Source organism: Ailuropoda melanoleuca, chromosome 11 (genome assembly GCF_002007445.2).
Source record: "Ailuropoda melanoleuca isolate Jingjing chromosome 11, ASM200744v2, whole genome shotgun sequence".
In the NCBI taxonomy this organism is placed as follows: domain Eukaryota; kingdom Metazoa; phylum Chordata; class Mammalia; order Carnivora; family Ursidae; genus Ailuropoda; species Ailuropoda melanoleuca.
The window spans coordinates 100129699-100156535 of NC_048228.1; the positions used below are offsets into that span (position 1 = coordinate 100129699).

The window sequence follows — 26837 nt, forward strand, 5'->3', positions numbered from 1 at the left end:
AATATGGGTCAGAATTGTTGAAATTCCTTGTCTTTCTTTTCATGGTTATAAAATAGCTGCTGCTTGAGCTCCAAGCTTCAAGGCTTCATACAACACAACGCAAAGCAGGAAGGGAAGGGATGATGGCCCAGGAGCTTTCTCCTCAGAAAGCTGTTTTTGTTGTTGTTGTTGTTTGTTTGTTTTTAAATCCCCAGAAATCCTTGACTTTCCCTTATTTCTTATTGGCCAGAGTTGGGTAACTGGCAAATGTGAATGGGATTTTTTGACATAAACCAGTCATGACTTACCCTTGGGAATTGGGGAAATTGCTTCTGAATCAAATGAAAATAATGTTAGCAAGTGAAAGGGGGGATGTCTGTATAATAGGCAACTAACAGTATTGGATACATTTTTATTTTAGAAATAATGACACAGAATTCAGAGGTAAAAGTGACCTAGCCAAGACCACATGGCCGGGGGGTGTCAGGTTCTAGATTGGAGCATAGATTCTCTGATCCCAAGTTGCTTTTCTATGTTGCCACTTAACTATTTTGTTGTTAATTAGATAAAACAACTAGAAGATGAAGTTTATTTTGGGGGGATTAAGGCATCCTGGACCACTGTATTAAAAGGTAAATGTGATCTTTTGGAAGAGAAATAAAAACTTGGGACTAGAATTCTTAAGTGTGGGATTGTTAGTTCATTCAAGCAGCAATTCCTGAGTAGGCATTATCTTCACCCATCTTTCCCTCCTTCTTTCTTTCATCCACTCATCATCCATTCTTCCATCTTTTTGTTCATACATCCTTCTGTGCATCTACCCTCTCTCTGTCTATCCATCTATCATCTATCCATCCATTTATCTATCTATCTGATCTATAACTGTTTTTCCTCCCTCTCCCCTCCTCTCTTTTAATTACTCACCTACTCAGTCTTCTATCCCCCACTTACTGACTGCCTCATTGTGTTAAGTGTTGGAAAATATAACAGTGAAAAAGGCCCCTTATTTACTCTCAAGAAGTTCACATTCTATTTGACAGGCAGGCAGCTCCAGTGTAGTGTACCCAGTACCAACTGGAACTCCAGTCTGTGTGTCCAATGCCCAGTTCTTGAATGGCCTTCTGGGTTGGGTGGACAAGGATTACTTAGTGTGGTTTTGCCCTGAGACCAGCAGGTCTGTGCAGGTGGCTCAGCACGTAGGCTGAGGCTCAGTAGAGACACCGGCTCTGATGCAGCTGTTGACATCTGGCACAATGTCTTTGGAATGAGCAAACACTCTTGCAGTTCTTCAGATGTTTTAAAACACCAAGTACATTTTGCAAAGCGTTCTCCCTTGAATATTTAAAATCATGTTTTATTTAAGGGAAATGACTTTCATAAATTTCTGACCCATTTGAGCTTTATATCATTGTAATATTCTTTAAGAGCCAATTCGTGTCCAATAAGGCTTTTCACCTTGTTTAATGACTTTTTAAAATTCTCTTTTCTTGCAATCAAAGCTGTATAAGCCAATTCGAATGCCAAAGAGTTCAAGTTCAGTTCAGAGTGCTCAAATCATGAATTCTGAGAAAATTTTAAGTTGGTGAAATGAGTTCTGCTCATCCGTATTCAACTCTGTATTTCTAGTGATTAGCCTAGTATGGACTCAGTGTGGGCCCCATCTGAGGTTGGAAGAACTAGACTTTTCACTGAATATTTGAAAACAGTGTAGGCATACCTTGCCTTATGCATATCTGAGATGTCCTAGGTAGAGAAACTGGCTTATGTTTCTAATTCTGAGCAACCAAGAAGGAAGAAAGGAAAACCAACTATCTTCATCCTTATTATGCTATGTTTCAATTCGATCTTACTTACTCTCTAGAACAGTCCTGGGAAGAAGGTATTATTTCCATTTTGCTAATAAGGAAACTCGGGCTCAGCGAGGTTAAGAAAATTGACTGAAGCTACGGCCAGGAAATGGCAGAAACCATTGTCAGGTCTTCTGAACTCAAGCTTTGAGGCCTCCTGAGTTTCATTTCCTTCTGTGCCCTATTGGCTCCATAAATTTCCACTGAGGTAGGGCTGAGGTCTCCCTCTTAAGCAAGTGTGTCAGGTACTTACATTGAGCACATTACCTCACTTAATCTTTGCTGTAACTCCCTTTTACAGTTGAGGAAGCAAAGTCTCTGAAATGTCAATCGTCTGTCCCAAGTTACAGAGGGGGGCCAGGCAGACTTGGGTCTGAATCCTGGCTTCAAAAGGCTGTTACAACAAATGACCACATGCTTGGTGACTTCACACAACAGGAACTTATTCCCTCACAGTTCTGGAGGCCAGAAGTCTGAAATCAAGGAGCCACTAGGTCTATACTCCCTCTGGGGGCTCTAGGGGAGAATTCCTCCCTTGCCTCTCCTGCCTCTGGCTGCTGTTGGCATTCCTCAGCTTGTGGCCACTTCTCTCTTGGGTCCATCCTCACTTTGCCTTCTCCTCCGTGTGTCTTCTCTGTGTCTCTTATATGGACACTCGTCACTTGCTTCAGGGCCCACCCAAATAGTTCCAGAGACCTCCTCATCTCAAGACCCTCCACTTAGTTACATTTTCAAATACACTTGTTCCCAGTGAGGTCACATTCACAGGTCCTGGAAGTGAGGCCATGCATGAGTCTGTCTTTTTGTGGGAACCACTCACTAGCTGTTGACTAAGGGGCCTGCACCCTTCAACTACCTCCATAGAATGATGGTGCCAGCAGCCCTGATCTCACAGCACTGCTGTGATAGGGAAGCCGTAGCTACTGATCCTGCCCTTCGTCTCAGCACTGAGTCCTTTCAGTTCACAAAATCTGCATCGAATGTCACCTCCAAGGCTACAGTGATGAGTTCTTACAGCTCCACAGACACACGGGCAGGGAGAAGGTGTCATCCATTATGCAAATTAAATGAACACATACTTTACAGGTCAAAATTTACTCCCCAGCTTTGACCCAGAAAGTGCTCCCATCTTGTACTCTTCCCCAGCCTCTCCACCTGCCATGTTGGGGAAGCCAATCCTAGGAGCTCAGTTGCTATTCAAAAGGTGTTTTCCCTCAGAAACAGTCTTTTGCCTGGTGGCTTGAAAGATGTCAAAGGCTCTACAGAACTGATCTGAGGCTAATCCATAAATAAATGATCCTGACTTCCATCACTACGTGTAAGCCTGCAATACAACCTCACTTCAGTGGAAGTATGTGGGTTCAGCCCAAACAACCAGGACAGTTTGTTTTACAGACTTTTGCAAACAAAATCTATTTCTAAGAAGGGAGGATCTTTGTATCAGTGGGTTAATGCGAGCCAGCTCTATAGCCCCGGAAACCCAGGTCCACAGCAGCAAAAGTTGACCCAAACTCCCTCTCCCCTTCCTTTGTTCCTTTCTTTTCTTCCTTCCTTTTCTTCCTGTTTTATCTTTCATCAAACCCTTAGCATCCTTCATCATATGCCAGGATGTGGATTAGGCCTAGAGGGTACATGATATGGGCTCAGAATCTAGAACAGAGAGAGGGGCATGGGTAAATGTTTACCCTCTGACACTCCATAATAGAGGATGTAGAGTATTCTGGGGCAGTGGAACACTGGTCATGCCTGGGGGGAGAGCAGGGGAATTGGGACTGGCTTGCAGAGGATGCAGTGTTTGAGTTTGACCTTGAGAGATTAAGAGTGTTGGGGCACCTGGGTGCCTCAGTCAGTTAAGCAACTGCCTTCGGCTCAGGTCATGTTCTCTGGGTCCTGGGACTGAGCCCCTTGTCAGGGCTCCCTGCTCAGAAGGGAGTCTGCTTCTCCCTATCCCTCTGCCCCTACCCCCACTTGTGTGCTCTCTCTCTGAAACAAATAAATAAAATCTTAAAAAGAAAAAAAAAAAAAAGGCGCAGGCCAGGCAGAGGGAATGGTGCATGCAAAGCCTCAAAGGCAAAAAAGGCAAATGCTAATTTCAGGGAAGGGGGATCATTTAATATGATCAGAGTACAAGACCTTAGCAGGAAGCAGGATCTGAAGGAAAGACCAAGCATGCCACATTGAAGTCAAAGACTATCACCAAAGGGTCTGAAGCCAGTGAATATGGATTTGAAGGGAATTGGCCTCAAGTCAAGGAGACCAGTGATGATGCTCTTTGAGTCGTTTATGTACTAACTATTTGCTAGGCATTCTTTTAAGCATTTTTAATATATATCCCTTACCACAATCTTAGGAATGTATTCTTTTATCTGGCAAAGAGAGAGAGAAAGCACCACCCAGCTAATAAATGGTAGAGCTGGAGTTTGAACCTGGAGCATGTCCATGACAGCGGGAGTGTGAAAGAAGCGGTGGAAGCTCCAGGACTATGGGGCCCAGTTGGTGGGAAGGGGAGGGCGGTAACTAGGTCTTCAGTCCCACCTAGGTTCCAGGCGTGGCTGTATGATCTGCTCTTCCCTCACATCTGTCCTCTTCTACGTTCTGTCACCTAAATGCTTGTGCTGCCAATGTCCCCAGGCCTGGCCTCTTCCAAAGGTCCTTCACATTAAGGGAATATCAATGCCATCATTTGTATAGGGGTTTAACATCCTAGACTCTGGAATAATCCATATTACAGGATTTGTTTCTCTGTTTTTTTTAATTTTTTTTTTATTTTTTATTAAACAGAAGACACTGTATCTGGTTTTATTTTTTAAAATTTTGAAATCAGGTGTTCTGAAGTATAACTTACATACTGTAAGATTCACCTTTTAAATTATAGTTTTATGAGTTTTATAAAATTGTGTTAATAACTACCATACCAAAATATTTTCTCATGGCCCCTTTTAAGCTAATCCCTCCTCCTACAATGAGCCCTTGCTAACCTCTGATCCACTTTTCCCCTATAATATTGTGGAAGATCGGGAGGAGAAGGAAGGGAAGAATGAAGGGGGGGTAAACAGAAGGGGGAATGAACCATGAGAGACTGTGGACTCTGGGAAACAAACTGAGGGCTTCAGAGGGGAGGGGGATGGGGGATTGGGATAGGCTGGTGATGGGTATTAAGGAGGGCACATACTGTGTGGTGCACTGGGTGTGATATGAAAATAATGAATCATGGAACATTGCATCAAGAACTGGGGATGTACTGTATGGTGACTAATATAACAAAATAAAAACTATAAAATATATATATATGTATATATATAATACATACATATATATATATAATACATACACATATATATAAATATATATATAAAGGTCCTATTTGATTCCATTTGTATGAAATTTGGAAAACACAATATTATAGGGAAAAAAATGTTTCTCTGTTTTCTCCATCTTATTTCCCTGCTATTTGGGGCATGATTGGTTGACGAGCAATAGTAACTAGTTGGAAATTCAGAATCTCAGGCCCCATCCCAGACTTTCTTAGTCAGAACCTGCCTTTTACTGGATGATTCTGACATATACGCAAGTTGATTCTGTGTGCGTTAATATTTGAGAGGTGCTGTTCTTCCTGCATAACTTTGAGCAAATTATGTAATGCCTCTTGATCTCTGTTTCTTCATCTGTAAAATGGGGGGGGGATGATAGTATCTTCCTGATAGGATTATTTGGAAGAACTAATTATTATTTAGTTCAGAAGTATAGAAAAAAAAACTCAAAAAATAGTACTTATCACTGTTACTACTTAGTTCTGATGATAAGGACTAACTTTTGCATGCTGATTTTCAGGATACAAAGCACAAATCTTAGGATCTGAGTTGGTTATTGCAACAATCTTGTGAAGCGGATGAAGAAACAGCCTCTGAGAAATGGCTTGATGGGCCCAAATTTAGAATTTAAAGTCTAGCTCAAGCATTCCATTTTCAGGGGGACACAGTTATATAGCTGCCTTTATTTTCTTTGGGCAGAGCCATTTTTATGATAGCAAAAATCAGGAGATAAATCTCCTGTTTTAAGCCAGCAAACTTTTGGAGACCTTTTAGACAGAAAACCCGCTAATATGTCAAATCTGAAGAGACCAGGAACTCTCGTGGTGTCTTTGCTCCTCCAGACCCATCTCCATCATTCTCTCTCTTGTTCTGTGCCTCAGGAGACTGGCCTGTATGGATCACATTGGCGGGTTCTCTTGTCTTTTGAGTTCTGGGTGCGTTTCTCCAACAAGGAGCCCTGGCAGAAGTTAGTGGGTGGGAGGTGAATGATGATGGCATATTTATTCCCCCAACCCCTTTCCTGAAGGTCACACAATGTGGGCTGCATCTCTGAGGATACCATTGAGAGATCCTCTCCATGAAGTTACTTACCTTTTCTGTGGTTCAGTACCTGCCTTTCCAGACCTAGTGTTGGGGGCAGTTGTCTGCTGTGCAAACCCTGGGTGCTCTACCAGCACCTTTTATGTTTTGCCCTCATCCAGATCTCACCTACTAAATCCTTCTGTTATGACCTATCTTGAATGAGTCATTTGTTTCCTGCCATGAGCCTAACTGATGGGGTGGTGATGGGGGGCCACCTTCATTTTCCAGAAGGAAAGCTGAGTCTTAGAGAAGGAAGTGATGCATCTGTTGTCACATGGCTGGTTAATGATTCTAGAGCCAAGTCCCACATGAGTCCCAGTTAATATTTTCTTATTGACTGGTGTTCCCTTTACCTTATTTTTCCCTTCACTTCCTTTGCACAGGTCTCTTCCAGGGCTTCAAAATTAAGTTGATAATTCTAAGTTTGTATTCTATTTCTCAAAGACGGTTCCTGAACTGCATAAGCCTCAAGTCCCACATAGCCAGGAACCTTCCCTGTGCCTTGGGAAAGAAGTGTAGACATGTATTTGACTTGAATATGAATCTTAGCTTTAAGCTAAGGGAGAAAGGAGGCTGAGGATTCATTCAGGGGTTCATCACTAGAAAACCCACTGTGACTCTTATGAACTTATCCTTTGGCTTCTGGGACCACCCTGCCTGGTCCTACCTGTTGCTTGTCCCTCACTCATGCCGCAGGTGGTACTCTGTCTGTTCCCGGTTACAGAGGATGGTGACATCGCTGCCCCTTCTACTAACATGTTGCTAAGGAAGCACAAGAATTCTCCTGAATTTTTATTGATAGATTTAGGATAAAAGAATAATAATATCAAATTTTGGAATCTTCAGGATATGAGCTGGTTTGGGAGCATCTGCTGTACAATCCCGGCCTTTGCTGACTTGGAAATGGAGTGAGGTGTCCTCTTACCTCTTTTTTGTATCCCTCACTGGCCCATCTCCTAGACATTCTTCTGGGAATGGGCTCTAGAATCACCCTCCAGAGTAACCAAAACCTCTGCTAACCTCTGCCTGCCTTCTCTCCTTCTGAAAGACCCCAGGAACAAGACAGTGGTGACCAGGGTGGCTAGAGCAGCCATCCAATACCATGACCGTCAGGTGGCCTTGAGAATGGTTATCCACAGTGTGGCCACATAATTGTAAGGATAATTGTCCTTCATCAAAGATGCATGGGAGTTCATTCTCCTTTCATTTCTTACTCTTCCTCAAACACTATGTTCTGCCTACTCTAAATCCCTATGTTGTGGCTGACCTGTGCCTGGAACACTTTCCTCTCCAGTCCTTAACTGCCAAATAAATAAAAATGAATGTCACTGCTTCCGTGAAGTCTTTAAAGATTGACCCAAGCAGAAGTAAATTTTTCCCACTTCTGAGAACACACTTAAATAAAATAGCATACCCAATGCCTTATATAAAAAAACAATGTGCTAGTATCTATTTATAGTGTTCTTTTGTTTGTATATTGCTTTTACATATATCAAAACCCTGGATTTTTACTTTAGTAAATAAGTATTATTATATCAATTTTATAGATGAGGAAACTCAAAGACAACGCGTTTTTGTGATTTTCTGCAGAACTTTTCAGCTAGTAAATGGTTTCACTAGCAGTAGAACAATAACCCTTAGTTATAATCCTTGCTATATAGCAGTGGAAGGGGGAGGTACAAAGTCTGGGATGGGGCATTTCTAGAACTCCACTGCACTAACCTACTCATGAATGAGATGATCTATGGTCTTGATTCCCCTAGAAATAATGGAATTTCACAATATAATTTAGTAGAAAGAATGGGATGTGGAAACTTGCACAATCTTGGGCTCAAATCTGGGTTAGGTATTTACCAGCTAAGCAAGTGACAACATCTTTGAGGCTTTTTCCTTTTCTGTATAAAGGCATTTTAATATCAGTGGCATAGATGGCTAGTTTCTTTTCTTTCTCTTTTTTTTACTTAATATCCGTTCCCCACCTCCTTCTTAGGAATAATCACCACCCAGAGTGCAGACTATGTTTTCCAGCTACTCTGAGGGTTTTTGACTATTGTCCAATGATACATATGCTAACATGGCATAGGTCCCTACTTGGACTTTTTTTTTTTTTTTAAGACAGTTAGGTGTATATTCTTTGACCTTACTGCTTTGACCTTTTTTCCCCTTGCTGAGTGGAATGCAAACATAATGACTGGAGCTAAAGCAGTCATTTTGGACCATGAGGAGACCTGAAAATGGAGGTCACACATAGAGGAGCTTGGGTTCTTGAAAAGCTTTTGGAGCAAAGTCAACATATATTTTCCCACTTTCTGTCTAGGAATTTATGATGAGAGAGGAATGTTAAGGCACTCTTAGTTTTTGGGTCTCCCTTACTTTTAGCCAAACCTCATCTTAACTATACAATACTTTTATTTTAAGGTCATTATAAGTATTAGATATATCTATATCTGAGGTTGTCCTTCATGGAGGTACTAAGAGATACTCCAGTAGCCTCAATCAGTGTAAGTCCTGCCCTGGATGACTGAGGCTGGGCCCCTGATAGACCAGCTTTTGTGATCTGGTCTGCATTAGAGGTGATTTTGACTCCTCTCTCTATCCTGAATGGCTATATGTAGAAGCAGAAGGCTTCAGAATCCCAAGTGTTCCATTATTCTCTGGCTTCACGGTTGTATAGGTAATTCTGGCTAAGCTGATCACCCAGATTGACTTAGAAGAGAAAAACTGAGGAATAAGAAATCACAGATAGGGGTGAATGGGTTGGAAGGTAGAGGTGGCATTTTTATGAGTCCAGTGTTTTGAAGCCTCAAGTTGGGTCACTTTCTTCTTCACTCTCTCTAGTTGTGCACAGTTGTACTATGTCAGCAAGAAGATTTGCAAATTCATTGTCAAAGATCTCACTCTGATTTGTTCTACTAATGTTGAATTTTGAGAGGTGGCTGGAATAATGGAATGTGGACTAAATATTTGTTGAAAGCCTACCTTATGTCAGGCCCTTTATAGTATTTCCTTAATATAGTCCTCATAGCATCATTGTAAATTAAGTATTGTCCCCATGTTAGAGCTTGGAAGAATGGAAGCCAGGAATGGTAAGTAATTTATCCAAGGTCACAGAGTGAGTAAATAGCAGAATTGGGATTCACATCAAGCTCTAATTTTAAATTCTGGGTTCTTTAAAAATAAAATCTCTATAAAACCTTGGAAATTAGACTAGACTTTCAGAACCATCTTCTTTCCCCCTTGAATAACCTGCAATTTCTATCTTTGCTACGATTAAGATGGGGAATGGTTGGTATTCTGATCCTCTCCCATCCCCGAAGGCATTGGCTCTACCCTTTTTTGTAGCCCCAACAAGTTCTAGGTCCTTAGCAAAGCTACCCACCCTGAATTGGATGGTCTGATGGGCCTGTAACAAGGTTGGCATGCAGGAGCTGCATCCTGCCCGTTATCCATTCCTAGCTTTGGTAAGAGCATTGCAGCTGCTCCACATAAGTATAATGTATAGTTTGGCACTCACCACCATCCTGCAACGGGCCTGGGAAGATACCGTCAGATAGTGAAATATCTTACTGACAGCATGTGAGGAAAGCCAGGTTAATTCTCCCAAGGACACATGATGCAAACTACCTGCTTAACAAGTTTTTTCAAAAGGAAAATCTTGTAACTGATCATTTCTGAAAGGCTGTTTCTGAGCCTATGCCTGAAGACAGAGAATATGAATTCTCATGATAAATTCATTGTAAAATGTCCACTATAATTTATTTTGGGGTAGTGAGTTAGATTGCAAAAATGGGCATGCTTTCCACCTCTTTGGCATGTAATTTTACAACTCTGTCCATCAAGAAGTGCACTCTTTCTCCTAGTCTTTGGATCTGGGCTGGCCTGGTGATGTGCTTTGGCCAATGAATGTGGCAGAAGTTATGAAGTGCCAGTTCCAAGCTTTTACTCACTCTCTTTTGGGACCTTGCCCGGCCCCTGTGTAAACAAGCTAGGGCTAGCCTGCCAGAGGATGAGAAACCATGTGGAGCAGAGACAAACTATTGAAATTGAGGCCATCCTGGATCAGAAGAACTGCCAGCCTGCAGGTGAAGTGTAGAATCATGAGCCATATTTAACTGTTATTATTTTAAGCTTGGGCTTAAACACTGATAAAATGTTTACAGCAAAGCAGTGCAAAACTAATAAAAACAGTAATAAAACCAATCACTGAGCTTTGGGTGATCGATTATGAAGCAGTGTACATAGGAGCTGGTGCGCTGATGACAACAGTTTTTTTTAACAGATGGTGCTTACCGAGCGTGCCGAGTAATGCCGCGCACCAGCATCTTGCGTATTTTTCCTCTTTTCATCTTCCATCTACAAAGCCTACCATTTATTTTATTGAACATTTACTCAGCAATGTTTTATATGTCATAAAATTTAATCCTTGTATCTACCATATGAGATATATCTTATTTCCATTTGATGGGGGAAAGAACCTGATTTTCAGAAGGATTGGGAGAATTGACTAAGCCTAAGGTACCATCTGAAAAGTGGTAGAGCTGAGATTTGACCTCAAGTCTTATCTACATCCTACACCTGCATTTTCCATTCCCATGGCTTGTAATTTCCTGACCAGTTTTCAAGAGAGGTGCTTTCATGCCTTGTTTTTGGAGAAGGACTTTCAGGGAGGTTAAATAACTTATCCAATTAATACATAGAAGAGTTGGTTTTGAACCTAGGATTCACTGACTCTAAAACCTTCATTTACTGAGGTTCATTATTAAGAAATATGTCCTAAATGGAGTTAAGAAATATGTCCTAAATGGAGAAGAACATGTTTATATCCATGCTAGGACCATGTTATTTCTTTGTTTTAGAAACTTGTTCTGCTCTGTTTGAATGTGTTTTAAAAGTCATGTTTTGCAAACCCCAAATTGTAACAGAAAGCAGGTTGTAAAGGAACTGGTGAGAGTTATTGCCCAGAAAAACCAGCTGGGAAGCATTTCAGTGTCAATCTTATTATTGCTTTTAAATTAGCAGTGACTTCAAAAGCCTTTGAAGTAGCTGGCAGGGAATGCTTGGATTGGGGAAAACAATCACTAGAGGGTATTCTCAGCAGGCATGTGCTTTATAAATGTTCTTCCTCTTTATGCCTTGGCACTGAGAAATGTTGGGAAAGAGGTAGAGGGATCTTAGCAGGAAGCTTCTAGCTGACGTGAATTGCCAGGAAGACCCAATTAGCCTGTCCCCTCTCAGTAGCAAAAGCCCAAGCAGAAGGAATAAATTATTTGTGGCAGTGGCCAAAGCTGCTGACAACTTCAGAGACCACCCATGAGGTCTTTCCATGTCAAGCTGACTAGAAGGACCTCAGAGGCTTTAACCCCAGGGACTTGATGGATTCCAACCTGAGAGCAGAACTAAGTTAAAATAAATGGTAGCTCATAACACCTGGAGAAGTGTCACGATATGCTTGTTTCCACCCTGAATATCTGTCTGAAGACTTTCACTGGTCATCCTTCAAGACTGGTTTTAGAGTTTACTTCTTTGAAAACTCTGACATGTCCTGGGACTTCTCTCTATCCAAATACAACTCACTCATTTCTCCATCCATCCATCCGTCCATCCGTCCATCCAGCATTTGATGGACTTTGTGTCTGATGTTACTAGACCTTGAGGATACTGCTGATTTTAAAGTAAATAATAAGGTTCCTCCCTGCCCTTCTCATAATGCTTAAGTCTTGGGAAGAGGGTAGAGATTGCCCAGTGAGCAGACCAAGTATGTGCCTGGGCACCAACAAAGAAGGAGTACCAAGAAATTGTTAGGAAATAATTTGATATTTTTACATATACACAACTATTTTATCAATATGGGAAAAAAATCACAACTGGCTTGAATTTCCCTACATGTATTTATGGCATAGGAATGTTTTTATGTTGATTTAGATATCAGAAGAAGTAAACCATGATCTTTCCCAGGCTTGGGGTCTCAAAAGGTTGTTTGTTGTCATAAAGAGGAAAACATGAGTAGTTATGTTAAGTGCTCTAATAAGGAATGCTTGTGAGCTGTGAAAGAAACCAGGAAAGGTGTTTAATCAGCCTTGAAGCTGGTGTGTGTGTGTGTGTGTGTGTGTGTGTGTGTGATGGAGGGTGGTCAGGGAAGTCCAGTGGAGAAGTTATTGTAACCTCCTGCCTGCTCTCATAGTCCCTAGGTCATGCCTCTATCCCAGTTCCTGCTTTAATCAGTTGTCTACATGCCCATTTGTACAGATCCTGTAGGGCCCCACCTATATCCTGTTGGCGCCCATGATTCTAGTGCATGCCCAGAGCATACTGCTACGGGCACCTGCATCTTTCTGTCTGAGTGGTTTTTCTGCATCCACAGGCTGGGAAATCCAGAAGGACAACAGGGTTAGGATCCTTGGGAGCACCCTCACCTCAACTGAAGACGGATGGGAATAAGGTGATAAGTAGCCAACTTTATCACCCCTGGGTAGGATCACTTGAAAGTTCTGCAACACGTCCCCAAATTCTCATGCAAGGCTAAGCCCAGCATTTACCATCCTGATAACACAGCCTATATTACCTTCCTTCTCTGGCCAGTCTCACTCCCCTACTCTCTACCGGTTATTCTGGGGCTACCTTCAAATAAATCTCTTGCATCCCTGTCCTGGTCTCAGAGCTGGGTTCTGGGGGAATCAAAGTTAGGACAATGGGTGTCTTTTCCTTTCAGACTAGGCTGGGGCAAGCACAAAGCCTGCCATGTAGTTGGACATAATAAATCATGAACAAATGAATTAATGAATAAATAAATGAATGGCGAGGTATGAATGATGATGGCACACTTTCACCCTGCGTTGTTTTATGAAACTCAAATGAATCTCGTTATAATGGCATTTGGGAGGAGGAAAATATAATCTGTTTGGGAGGTAACCGACCGATGATTTGGCTTCTGAGAAGTGGGAGACACCAGTCTGGGCCTGGAGGAGAAAGATGAAGCTGTGTTGATGGTTTCCCCTCTCTTTCCTACCCTGGATTACTCTCCCCTGCTGTACCTCCAGACATACCAATAACAGCCTACCTTCCCTTATTTTGATAAACGTCAGATTCAAAGATTTCTTAGAAAATGCACTCTCAAGATAAAGACTAAGGAGACCTAACAAATCTAATATAGTTCTCACAAAAGTGGTGGTATCTGTTTATTCATGAATTCAGTTCATTCGTCTGTGAATTTGTCCATTCAGTAATTTACTTATTCATTAATTTGGTCATTCGTTAATTGATTCATTTCCTCCCTCCTTGCTGACTCGAAAACTTTGGTTCAGAGGAACTGGTAATGAAGCACATGGCCCCTAGAGACTGAATGCCTTGATTGGCATCCTGGCTGTGTGACCTTGGGTAAGCTACTTGACTTATTCTGCTTTAATTTCTTCATTTGTAAAATGGAAATAAATGGTATCTCTGGTGGAGAAGGTCAAGTGATTAGTGGTATGTGTGAAGTGCTTAGAACAATTCCACACATAATCAGAGTCATAGCAATAATGACCATTATCTGTTTGGACTGTTCTTTCCACTTTCTTCTCTTACAACAACCCTAACATGGCCTCTACCCTGACACTTAATTAGATTAGTAGCAGTGTAACACCCACACCCTGTCCTTTCCTGCCTCTGGTTTGTGAAGAGCCAAGGGTCAGGGTCAGGGTGGGGAGAGGAGAGGTCAGCTCCCTGCAGCCAACTCTGGATTGATCAGAAGCAAAGATGAGTCCCTGTTTTACCAGGAACGGAAAACAGAATGTGTACAGAAAGGTGTTGTCCATTGTAGCAAGAACCACATTCCTATAATTCATATTTCATTAACACTTTACGGTCCAATCAGCAGGTTGAAAGAGCCCCAGACTACAAATGAACATCACTATGGTTCATAAGAAAGTGTAGGATGATCTATGGGCATGTAGGTTGTGAAAATGGTGACACCTAGACTTGATTAGGAGGCATTGGAGGCAATGCTTAAGAGCATGGATTCTGCTGCCGAAATGCCTGGGTTGAATCTCTACTCTGTTATTTTTGGTTGACGAGGTTAATGTGCCTCAGAATTCACATATGTAGAGTGAAGATGGTACAAAGTCCACGGGCCCTAGGGTTGTTGGGATGGCAGAATGGGTCCATCAATGTATGGAATTAGAGTAGTGACAACTCATAGCTACTAAACACTTGTTTCGTGCCAGGCACTGTTCTAAGAGTCCTCTGTTCATAGGAGTGGGCATGAACTGGGTGCTTGCATCAGTTTGGCAGCATGTAACAGTAAACACCTAAGATACCAGCAACTTAGATAAGGTAGAAGTCTCTCTCTCTGGTCATCAGAGACCTAAGCTCCTTCATTGTCAAGTACTTCATTATTCAAGTACTAGTTTCTGTCCTCCAGATCACCTCATGTTCCATGGAGCTTTAGCCATCAGATCCCTATCTCAGGCATCAGGAGAAACAAAGTGTTAGGGAAAAGGGATGTGCCTTCAAGGTGAGTCATTTCTCCTTAAGGAGTTTTCTCAGAGGCTCCCCACACTGTTTAAGCCTATACCTCATTGAAAAGAGCTTGGTCGCTTTGTGTTACCTAGCTGCAAGGTAGACTGGGAAAAATAGTAGATCTCAGCTGAGCCTTACAATGAGACTGAAGCCCCAGATGATACCTTGACTGCATCCCTGAAAGGATCCTTGATCCAAAGGGACCCAGCTCAACTGTGCTTGGGTTCCTAATCCACAAAGACTATGTGATAATAAATGGTTCCTGTTTTAAGCTGCTAAATTTTGGGGGTAACTGTTATGTAGCAATAGAGAATTAATACACTAACATTCTGGAAATTTCCTTTTTTAAATGCTACAGTCTCAGTGAGTGTGTGGTCTGTGTTCCAACTACCAATAGGCAATAAGTTGGCCAATGCTTTGGCACCACATAGCATGGGGTACTAGATTTCTTACCTGCAATGTCCTTTGATAAATGAATTCAGTAAAGTTGCAGGATACAAAGTAAATGTACAGAAATCTGTTGTATGTCTATACACCAATAATGAAGCAGCAGAAACAGAACTGAAATACCCTTAATGTTTGCCTCTAGTGCCTTATCCAGTGCCATGTTTTAGATTCTATTTCTTATAGTACCTCTCTTGGAAGAACTAAATTCTGCATTACTTGAGATTAGGTCCAGCCACATCTAACAGAAATTCCAAAATCACCAAGATCATAGTTCTTTGTAGCCAACAGAAATATTGGTTTGATGAAATAAGGATAAAGCACTTAATTATATTTCATTTTTATGTTATCAGTGATATACTGCTATTGATAGTAATTCAGTCAGAATAGGATCAGGTCACATAACTATTACAAAATATCAGAAGAATAAATTAAAATAAAGGCAACTCTTGATTACTCAGGAAAAAAAAAAGAAATTCTAAAATCACAGTTGGATACACAACAAAGAAGTTTATTTTACTTTCATACAGAAGAAGTCTAGTAGTAGCTAGCCTGGGACTGCTTTAGTGATTCTGTATTCATCAGTGTCCCATGCTCCTTTCTGCTCCAAGACCTTCACAGTCATCATCAAGACCACCACATAGCCCAAAATGGCTGCCTTAGCTCTATGCATTGTATCCTTATTCCAAGCCATGGAAGGGTGAAACAGGTAAGTAAGTCATCTTAGCTGAATCAGCTACCTTTAAAGACTCTCCCAAGTAATGTTTTCCGTAAGATATTTGTGTAATAGACAATAGGGTATTTAAAAAGTAGAGGAGCTCGTGGGTCATTTACTCCTGTGTTTCTCAAACTTTATACATTTTGATTCCTCTTTTATGATTTTTGTGATAGTTGTATGTCATCCATATGAGTGATTACCTCATATTGAATCATGTAATGAAAAAGTTATTTCCTTACATTTACATACCATCTATGCTATTTTTACATAATGTTTTTTTAAATCAACTTACTTTTTAAAAATTAAATATATATATATTTATAAATTAAATTTTTAACTAGAAAGTAGTGCTTCCACAAAAGTTGCAGAAAGTACATGAAATAAGATAAAATGAAATAGAGTTATACAATTATACATGGAAACCATGTCAGCCCAAAAAAGCTCTGAGCCATTGGCCTGTCCTCTTCTTTATTAAAAAAATGAAGATTAGCAAACTGCAGATTATGGATCTCTCCTGAATGAAACAGAAGGATTGCAAAGAGAGTTACTTTCTCATTACATTATTCAGTATAATTTTAATGTCCTGTGTACCACTAAACTAATTTGGATTTTACTAGAGGTCTATGATCCACATTTTGGGACACACTGGTACATTCTTTTGACCAATGATTAAACCAATTTCCCAGAGGCTCTGTGTGATTCTCTATTTGCCCCTTGGCATTCTGTAATTCTTGTAAAGACTTTATTGACTGATACCACAGTCAGCTGGTTTAGGGTCTGTGTTTGCCTGCTAGACTGTGAGCTCTCAGGTGGCTGAGCCAGATTGGTCTGTGATCCCTGGGGCAAGGCCAGGGCTTGCCCAGAATCAGTGCAGTTAGTGGGCTGGAGCAAATGGAATTGCCCAAGAACACACAGCTTATGTGCAAGGATGAAATTGGGGCCCATACCTTCTGGGCCATCACTCAAACGGTACTTTCTAGTTAGGTTTCTAGAGAGAGGGATCAATTTGATTCCAGAGACAGAGATCAAAAGAATTTAAAGTGCTGCTTTTTATTTAAGAAGAAATCAAAGTTACTCTTGCTTGTTCTTGTATATAATATTAGGTTAAAATATCAACCCACAGTGATTCAAGTGATACAAAGTGGAAATCTCAGAGAAATGTTGTTCAATACAATGGTTGTTGTTGGTGGTGGTGACAGTAATAATTAATAACGATAGCTGCCATTTACTGGGCATTTTCTAGATACCAGGCGTAATACTAATGGGCTACACAATTATTATTCCCATTTCATCAGAGAAAACTGAGGCATCTTTTGGTGGTCTTTAGCCAGCACATAAGATACAACAGCCGGTAAGTGATGGGCAAGTCTGCATTTGATCAGTCTACCTCTTCAGATCCTCCACTTCTCACCTGAATTTTGGTTCAAGGGCTCCTATAGCAACAAGCTCAGCAGGAGTTCAACAAACTTTTGGCGGGTGGGATCTGCTGGTACTTCGCCTGGGCACCTTGTGCAGTGTGCCTGTTGCCTCCTGTCCTGGGACTTCTGTGGCCTGAATCATCAGTACTCTTAGTCACGTCAGCATACATAGCTCAGAAGAACTGGGGAATTAATGCCGTGTGGGTTAAACCTTTGATCTGTGGGAGATGGAATCAGATGAATTGATTCTACCCCCCTTTTATTCCCATGGTCAGGCTGTGCAGAGCTCATTTTATATTCAGAAAACCAGTTGCACCTAGTGGCAGCCAACTTGACAAAGTATTTTTCTTGGCCCACCCTCCTGTTTCTTTCACTTCTGCTCTCTTAGATCATAATAAAGAACTATCATGTAGGCCCTTACCTTTGACTCGTCTGCATCAGCTCAGATCTGTCTGATTTCAAAGCCCATGCCCAGGATGCTGAGTTATACTGGTCTATATATGAATCTTCAAGGTAGTCTAACTTCTTGGTGAGATGCCCATTCCTTTGGTATCTTGACGATCTGGTCCTCTCCCCTCCCCACTCTCTGCGTCAAGTGTTGATCTCCTTTGAGTTCTGTTTACCATGTTCTGTTCTGTTTCCAGCCCTTTGCATTTGCTTTCTCTTTGGCAAGTGCTCTCTTTCTCCTTTCTTCTCTTTTCCTTTCAGTTGCCTTTTCTGGCTAACATACACTCATTTTTAGAATTCAGCCCCAATGGCATTTTCTGATCTCCTTATCCCCTTAGCCTTCCCTCAGTGGGTATTAGCTCTCCATTTCCTAGACTTTACTTTTATTCACCTACCTTTATACCATTATCTGTTCTTCCAGGAGTCCCCAGCTCTTTGAAGATTGGGGTGGTGTCCCATTGCCATCTCAGTCCTTAATGTGATTGTGGCACCTTCCATAGTCTCAGCTAAGTGAAGGTGATGTGATGGTGGAGTGGCCAAGGGGAGAAGAATGTTGTCAGATGGCCTTGGGACTCCGGTCCTGCTCTGACACCTATAGCCAAGGAACCAAGGACTTCTGAGCACATTGCCTAAACGCAACATGGTAATCCTATGTTTGCAAGAATATATTGTATTTGCACTCCTTACCTCCTTCAATCTTTACCATAGGCCTATGGGGTAGCACAGAAAACGTTCTGACCTCTGTTACACCATGCCTAGGAGAAGTGAACTGACTTTCTCAGTCCCCACATGAAAGTCCTCCTCAGTTCTGTCCACTCTAATCTGAAACTCATGGATTCTGGCTCTTTTCTATGCCTCAGGAGCTAAGGGACTCCCCCAGGCAGCTGCGGGCTGGTTAAGGTTGAACAGCAGGTTCTCTGAGAAGTGTTTGCTGATCATCACAGTGTGAATACTCCCACTGTGGCTGGTTTCAAACCATCAGTGTTGTTTGAATGCTGAGATGGAAAGAGATGCATGCAAGGAGTCTCTTGAATCTGAGGGTTCAATGGTCTCATCAGCCAGACTATAGTCTGGGCCCTGGAGGGGAGAATGGAAAGCAATTGTCTTGGGGTTTGGTCTACATGGTCTGTAATGGACTGAATTTTGTCCCCCACAAAATATATGTTAAACTCTTAACCCCCAGGATCTCAGAATGTTACCTTATTTGGAAATGGAGTCCTTGTAGATGTGATTATTTAAAATGAGATTTTACTGGAATAGGGTGGGCCTCTAATCCAATATGAGTGGTGTCCTTATGAAGAAGACAGCCATATGAAGACACAGATGTGATTATTTAAAATGAGATTGTACTGGAATAGGGTGGGCTTCTAATCCAATATGAGTGGTGTCCTTATGAAGAAGACAGCCATATGAAGACACATAACCAGGAGAAGGTTATGTGAAGATGGAGGCAGACACTGCAGTGAGGCCTTTACTGGCTGAGGGACTGCTCCTGCGGCTACTAGAAACTGGAGGAAGTAAGAATGGATTGTCTCCTAGGGGTTTCAGAGGGAACATGGCCCTGGCAACACCTTGATTTTAGGCTTCTAGCCTCCAGAACTGTGAAATAATACATTTCTGTTGTTTTAATTAGCCCAGTCTACGGCACTTTGTTATGGCTGCCCCAGGAAACTAATGACCTCTGTGTGTTCTTGTACCCTGCCCCACCTGGTTTGAAGTATGACTGCCCCTGGGCAAAATCTCATTGTGTTTATGTTTTATGGTTCCAGGGCTCTTTCACTCCACTCCTCCATTTGGATCGATTACAGGAGTCTAGTGCAATGAGCTAAAATAGAGGAGACCCACTGGCTTATGGAGGTAAGAAAGTTATCATATCAGATATAATTAGTTGACTACACACTAGGTATCAGGTGCTACACCAGGTGTTTTTCATGTATTGCCACATTTAATCTTCACAACAACCCTATGACTAGGCATAATTATACTTATTTTACAAATGGGGAAATAGAAACTCAATGATATTAGGTCACTTGCCTAAGGTCTCAGAGCTGGTTAAGGACTGCGGGGTTGTCAGCTCAGGTGTGGTAGACTCAGACTCTGCACAACATCTTAGCACTCCTCCCTGTGGCCAGTTTATGGAAGTCTCGGTGGGTTATAGCTGCACAAACATCTCAGGGATTGCCCCAACTGGACCCAGAGATAAGATGGAATCTGAGGATGGGGGGAAAGATGGAGGATGGTTAGAGAAATCAGGTCAATTGAGTGAGTGACCTTGGATCCCCTTGGTGAGCTTATCTACATCTAGTGGTTGCCATTTCCATATGGCAATAATAATGATAGGCCCACAATTATATTATAATAATCTTAATCCCTTATGTGTAGACAACATTGAACAGCTGTGATGGATTTTCCTTTTGTGGCTCTCACCAGCTCTCTGGCTCCGGAGCCAGACAGAGCTGGGTTCACATTCCAGACCTGAAATTTACCAGTGGTCTCATCTTGAGCAAATTCCTTAATCATTCATGAGTATGAATTTACTTCCCTTACTTAGGACCTCTTAGGGGTGTTGGAGGGATTAAATGAGGTGGAGTGGGAATAGTATATAGTAGACATTAGGGAAGCACGTTTACTCCCTCTGTTCTTATGAGAAAGGATTTTCCTCAATACTTCCGGCCTCCCAATCCATTGTTACCTTCCCCATGGAGTGTGTTGGTTGCTGATTCATGTTTCCTGATTAAGAGAAGCAAATCTACCAAAAGTTCCAAGCATGTGCCTCGGTTCTATTTACCCTGGAACAATGCTATGCTACCCTGTATTTGTCATGTTTATATCCATCTTGTGGGTTGAATTGTGTTGTCCAAAAAATATATTGACTTCTTCACCCCAACACTTTTGAAAGTTACCTTATTTGAAAATAGGTTCTTTGCGTATGTAATCAAATTTAGATGAGGTCATTAAGATAGGCATAAATCCAATATGACTTTTTCTTTTCTTTTTTTTTTAAGATTTTAATTATTTGTTTCAGAGATATGGGGAGGGTCAGAGGGAGAGGGAGAAGCAGACTCCCCAGCTAAGCAGGGACCCCCATGTGGGCTCTGAGCTCAGCAAGGAATCTGCTTGTCCCTCTGCCCCTCCCCCTGCTTGTGCTTTATGTCTCAAACAAACAAATAAAATCTTAAAAAAAAATCTTTGCCTCCTCCATCAGATCTTTGCTCAAGTATCCACCTCTCAGTGCGGATTTTCGTGACCACTATTTCAAATTGCACCCGTTACCCCTGCACTCACCACATATTGTTCCCCTCACATGCCTTATTCCTCTCTCACCTTTATCATCCCAGGACCCTGGGATCATGACCAGAGCAGAAGGCAAATACTTAACCAACTGAGCCAACCAGGCACCCCATTTTAAGAAAAGAGAAATACCATGTGAAGACAGAGCCACACAGGAGAGAATGTCATGTGGCCATGAAGACAGAGACTGAAACGCTGTGGTTACAAGCCAAGGAAAGCCTGGCGCTGTTGAAAAATAAGGAGAACTGTTATCATCATCTCTATTCTGAGGTGAATAAAAGTAGACAGGGGGTTGGGGGAGGGACCTGGGTGGCTCAGTTTATTGCCTGACTCTTGCTTTTGGCTCAGGTCATGATGTCAGGGTTCTGGGATCAAGCCCTATGTCCCGAGTTGGGCTCCATGCTCAGTGGGGAGTCAGCTGGAGATTCTCTCTCTCCCTCTGCCTCTGCCCCTCCCCCTGGTCATGCACCCTCCCTAAATAGATAGATAAATAAATAAATAAATAAATTTTTTTTTTTTTAAATTAAGGAGTAGACAGGCGATTATGAAAAAGGAAGAGCTAAGACAGGGAAGAGAACCACTATGCACGGAGCACCATTAGAAACATCTCATCTGATTCTGACACCCTGTATGGTAAGCATTCTTGTTCTCACTTTCCAGATGAGGAAACTTTAGTTGAAGATAATAGATTCCCAGCTCATGGTCCCATTGTGAGCAAGTGGCTGAGAAAATTCCAAACAGAGGTCTAATTCTAAAATCTGCCTGTGATCTTGCTACTTTCTACAAAGCGATCGAGGCAATAGGTAGAATCGCAATCAGTGCTCTTTGTCCTTGCTTGGAAATGAGGAGGGAGGAGAGCCTTGATGGAGCCACCAGTGAAGTTTTAGAAAGTTAATAGAGCAGAGTGGTTAGGGTGATGGCCCTGGAGCCACCCCGCCAGAGTTCCAGTGCCACCTACCTTCACACACTGACCAGCTGCGTGCCTGTGCCATGTGCTCCATCTCTTGGCTTGGCATGTGACAATAACGGGGACAGGGATTATAGAGCTGTTGTCAGATTAAGTGAGCATCACATAAAAGCACTTAGAACAGAGTCTGTCCCATGGGGATCACAACATAAGTGATTGTTGCTGCTATTATTTTTTATTATCCAATATGTGACCAGTGGCAGGACCCCCTTTCCACCAGAAAAGACATAATGAACCGCCGGGATGGCTGTCTCCTGTGCATGGTTCCCAGGATGCGCTGCTGGTCTGCTTGCTGCCACTGTGATTTCCAAACTCTTGGCTGAGCTGGGATGTTATGTTTCTAATTAGACAACTGTCTGCTGTGTGGGCTAATAGCATCTTTGGTGATACAGGGTGACTGCTGTAATGTTTCATAGCCATTCATAAAAGCACAATCTAAAAGGAAAGCGCTAACATGTAATTTGCAGTCATGACTTCCAGCACTAATTGAGAAAGTGTCTCTGTGGTCCCGGGGTTTGAGCCTCTGCCTGCTAGTTCTCTGAAGGGTGTGGGACACCAGCAACCTGCCCAGCTGCTTTGTCTTCCCATCAGGACTGCCTGCCTCTGGGAAACTCCCTAACTTCTGAAACAAGTGTTCTGGGGTGTTCCCATGTGAATGGTGTCACCTGGGAAGCTGTTACTTAAGCCTGTGAGGCTGAGCTGAAACAGAGGAAGAACAAAAGGGTATGATGTCCTTTTTTCAGGATGCTTAATTTGCTCTGAATTCTGGTGAGTAGTTTTCTAGGACCACAATGACTTGCTCTCACCTGATGGCCAACCATATTTTCTTTGTCCTGGGATGTGCTTATCAGAAAAATGGGCCAGACTCGATAGACAGAGCCAGTTCAACTTTGGGGATTTTGCTCATGGAGCATCACGCACAAGGGTAGGGTTAGAGCACACGGATTAGAGTTACCTTTCTCAAAGGAAGTACTGGCCTTTCTGGCCCTGGGGAAAGACCCAAGCACATCTTTACGTTTCTCTCTGCCAGGACATCCAGTTCTTGGGCTTAATAATTCCAAATACAGAGGTCTGTCATTTAAATGAAAAAAAATCACAAATTATACACAATTTTCTGGATTTAGAGGGGATAAAGGGGATCGCCATTGGATGTATAGTATGTTTGAGAGCTGGATTAAGATGTGAGTATATAAAAAATACAGAATAACAATAAAAAACAGATGCTCCAGAGAAAGCAAAGTAGTCTACAAGTATGTAATGATCCCCAAACAAATCAATCACGTAAAATCTATAGATTTGAAGACAGGGATTTTACACAACTGATAGAAAATAGACAACATAAAATAGAAATTATCGTGCATGTATCCTATGCAAATAGATTAGAATGCAGACACTCACACTTACAGCCTTATCTTCCCATCTGACCCACTCACACAGATGACAGGGCTCCATAAACACTGTTCTCTGTCTTCCATTTCTTTTATCTTAATGATATATATTGTAGGAATTTTCATATTGGTACATACCATTCCTTTTATAGAATTCTAGCACATTATTCCTTTTAATGGTTCAAAGTTTTTCACTGTATAAATTTACCTTAATCTAAATCCACAATCACCTATTAATGAACATGTAGATTGTTTCCAGTTTGGAGCATTTTCCTTTTTTATTTCTTCTCCAAGCAATACGGCAATGAATATCCTTAGACATAAATCACTGAGTGCTTGTGTGGGTATGTCTGTAGAAAAAAAATTTGTTTGGAGTGGAATTTCTGAGCTAAAGAGTATTTTAATAGATATTGACCTTTTGCCAAATTGATCTTCAAAGAGTTTATGCCAGTATAACCTCCCATTACCACCATGTAGATATGTGTTGCTGCAAGATCTTGCCCACTCCATGTTTTGCAATCCTTTTTAATTCTTGCCAATCTGTTAGGTAAAAATAAACACAATATCCTGTTGTTTTAATTTGCATTTACTAAATCACTGTGTGAAGTTAAGATTCTGTTCCTGTCATTCTGAGGGATTTGTTTTTCTTTTTCTGAACTGAGCACATAATAGGTGCATAATAAATATTTGTTGATTAAATAAACAGTTGTGCAGTTGTTCCTTTTATTAGTAGTCTGAATGAACTCTTTACAGAATAAAAACATTAACACCCTTTGATATAGTTGCTGTAAGTATTTATTTTCCTGTTTACTATTTGTCTTAATTTTGTGGATTTTTTAGTGGGAGGTATTTAGAAATTCGGCTTTTACTTTTGAATATAGTCACATTTGTGATTATTTTAAAAATAGTTTATGGTTTTTAAATCTTGCTGAAAGTATTCTCATTCCTCTGGATAAACACAATGTCCTTATTATGATTCCTTTCTGCTGCTGACATTTCTTTTGTGATCTCCAAATCATACTGTAGTCCCCAGATTGTACTCTGTTCCCCTTGCCTACCAAATCTCTTCCCTTCTCTGCCCATCTAATGGCTAGTACTTGGAGAAACAGGGGAATTTCTACTTGTTCAAGGAAGCTTGCCTTTGGTGAGTATTCCTAGGTATTGGTACCTGTCACTTTAATGTGTTAAGTAAGGGCAGAGATGATCCCATGTACAAGGTATTATGGAAGCCCAGAATAAAGCCTGAGGACATACTGCAAAGTATCCTGGGTATAGAAAGTTGTTTCTGGAGAGGGTCTTAGATGCCAGACTGGGGAAGCTGATCTTTCTCCTGTAGGAACTAACCAGGCTCACTGGTCTTCATGCTTTCTGCAGGTGATAGATGGAGTTGGTGGAACAGGGATAGTAAAGGGCCTTACTTTTGTTCAGTCGGGTCTCTTTTAGGAATTCCATTTAGATGTCTTTCTCTTTGGGTTGCTCTCCATCTGGTACGTATCATCTGTGGTTTAGACAGACAGAGCACCTGCTGAGTTTACAGGGAAACCAGAATGTGGCCCTGAGAAAGCAGGCTTCAGTAGACCTGCCTTTGGACCGGATTCCGTGAGTCCTCTGCACGTGCCTCAGTCTACCGTGGGAGTTGCTGTTGCTGCCTGCTCAGTATACTTCAGTCTCTTCCTTCTTCTGATAACAGCACTCCATCCAAAGAGTATTTATCCCCACGTCCCACCCCCAGCCCCATGTTATTCGTTACTCAGGAGGGCAGATGACTCCATCTAGGTTAGAAATAGGGATCTTGACCAGGTGCCTACGGGCACCCAAGACTCTTGGATCATCCACTATGAGGATGCTGTAATCAGAGCTCTCTCATTGCTTAGGGACCTAATATATTCCTTGCTCCAGTCTTCCTGAGGCCTGAGATTGGTCAGGCTTCCCACAGTATCCATCCAATGAGCACTTTTCTGCCTTTGTTTAAATTAGTCAAATCCTGTTGCTTGCTCTTCAAGAACCCTAGCAAAAAGGAGCTCACCAGTGTCAGTGAGTCACACGGAGGTCTGGGGCCAAAGCCCTGGCTTTGCTCAGTGTGTAATCCTCTGAGGATCTCTTCCCTGGCAACTTGAAGCCATTGCATCCCTTTTATGGATTTTCAACCATAAGGTTGGGAAGACTGGGTCCCCTTCCCATATGGGAAAATTGAGTCCCCTGGAGAGTCAGAGACTTGATAGAACCAAGGAATCCAGGAAATTTTTTGATAATTTTTGTAAGAAAACCATGGGGATTTTACCCAGGCTGATTGGGAGCTGGTGTTCAAGACCCTTGCTAGTTTCTTGGAGTCAGAGCCAGGAAGCTCTGTCATCTGTTTGTGATTACGAGGCTCAGCGTGCCCCACCAAAGGCCCTCTGGCGCCTTTCCTCTTTGGAAACACATTCAGCACATTTTTAGAAACCGCACTGAGAAGCCCTTCCTGAGAAAGTGACTAAACACTGCTTAATATTCTGAAAACATAAACAGCCGCTGAGAAGCCAGTCATAAGCTGTTTAGGGAAAGCTGACTTGGCTCTGGGGGGAAGCCAGCTGTTGCTGGCATTTGATAGGCGGAGGTTGTAAAATTCCTTGCAATGTCGGTATTGTCAATGGATACATATTAAGCTCATTCTCCGTCTTACATGCTGGAGCATTCTGGTTGAATTTGTGTCCTTCTGGATGTTTTGGAGAGGTGAAGTATGTCAAGACCAGTGCTCCCTTTCCATGCTTCTCTCCCAGTACCTACGATATGGGCTGATTTAAGCCTCCTCAAAAGACATGTTGAAGTCCTAATCCCCAGTGCCTCAGAATGTGCCTTATTTGGAAATAGGGTCTTTGCAGATGTAATTAGTTCAGTTAAGGCCATGCTGGAGTAGGATGGGCCCTTAATCTAGGATGATTGGTGTGGATTAAGAAGAGAGGTCTGTGGAGAGAATGCTGTGCCATGTCATGAGAGATTGGAGAGATCCAATGGCAAGCACAGAAGGCCATGGATTGACAGCCACTACCAGAATCTGGGAAGAAGCAAGGAAAGATTCTCCCCTCTTCAGGTTTCAGAGAAAGCATGGCCCTGCTGGCACTGTGATTTTGGACTTCTAGCTTTCAGAACTGGGAGACAATTTCCGCTCTTAGATGCCACCTAGTCTGGTGCTTTGTTACAGCAGCCCTAAGAAGCCGATACACTGTTGTTCTAACCATCTCCCTACCTTGTACAGACTGTACCTCTCACCTCCATTCTTTCATTCATTTGCTCATTAAACATTCATTAAGCACCAACCATGTTCTAGATCTCATATTAGGTGTTGGTGATACAGTGGTCACAGGACACAGCTCCTACCCTCTGGAGCACAGAACTGGGAGTAGGGTAGACATGGACTGGCCCACAGATAAGTCCTACTCTGCCTTAGTTTCTTAGCATTTACTCTCCT

The 26837-nt window shown here is 42.0% G+C and overlaps 1 long non-coding RNA gene across 1 annotated transcript in view; it reads left to right on the forward strand.

Moving 5' to 3' along the window:
* LOC109489589 overlaps nucleotides 1–24045 on the forward strand; it is a 49983-nt gene extending 25938 nt beyond the window's left edge. The window contains exons 2-5 of the long non-coding RNA XR_004628933.1: nucleotides 19513–19600; nucleotides 21082–21304; nucleotides 21563–21667; nucleotides 22199–24045. This is a non-coding gene — a long non-coding RNA (uncharacterized LOC109489589). The remainder of the gene's footprint in view (nucleotides 1–19512; nucleotides 19601–21081; nucleotides 21305–21562; nucleotides 21668–22198) is intronic.
* Nucleotides 24046–26837: the final 2792 nt, after the last annotated feature.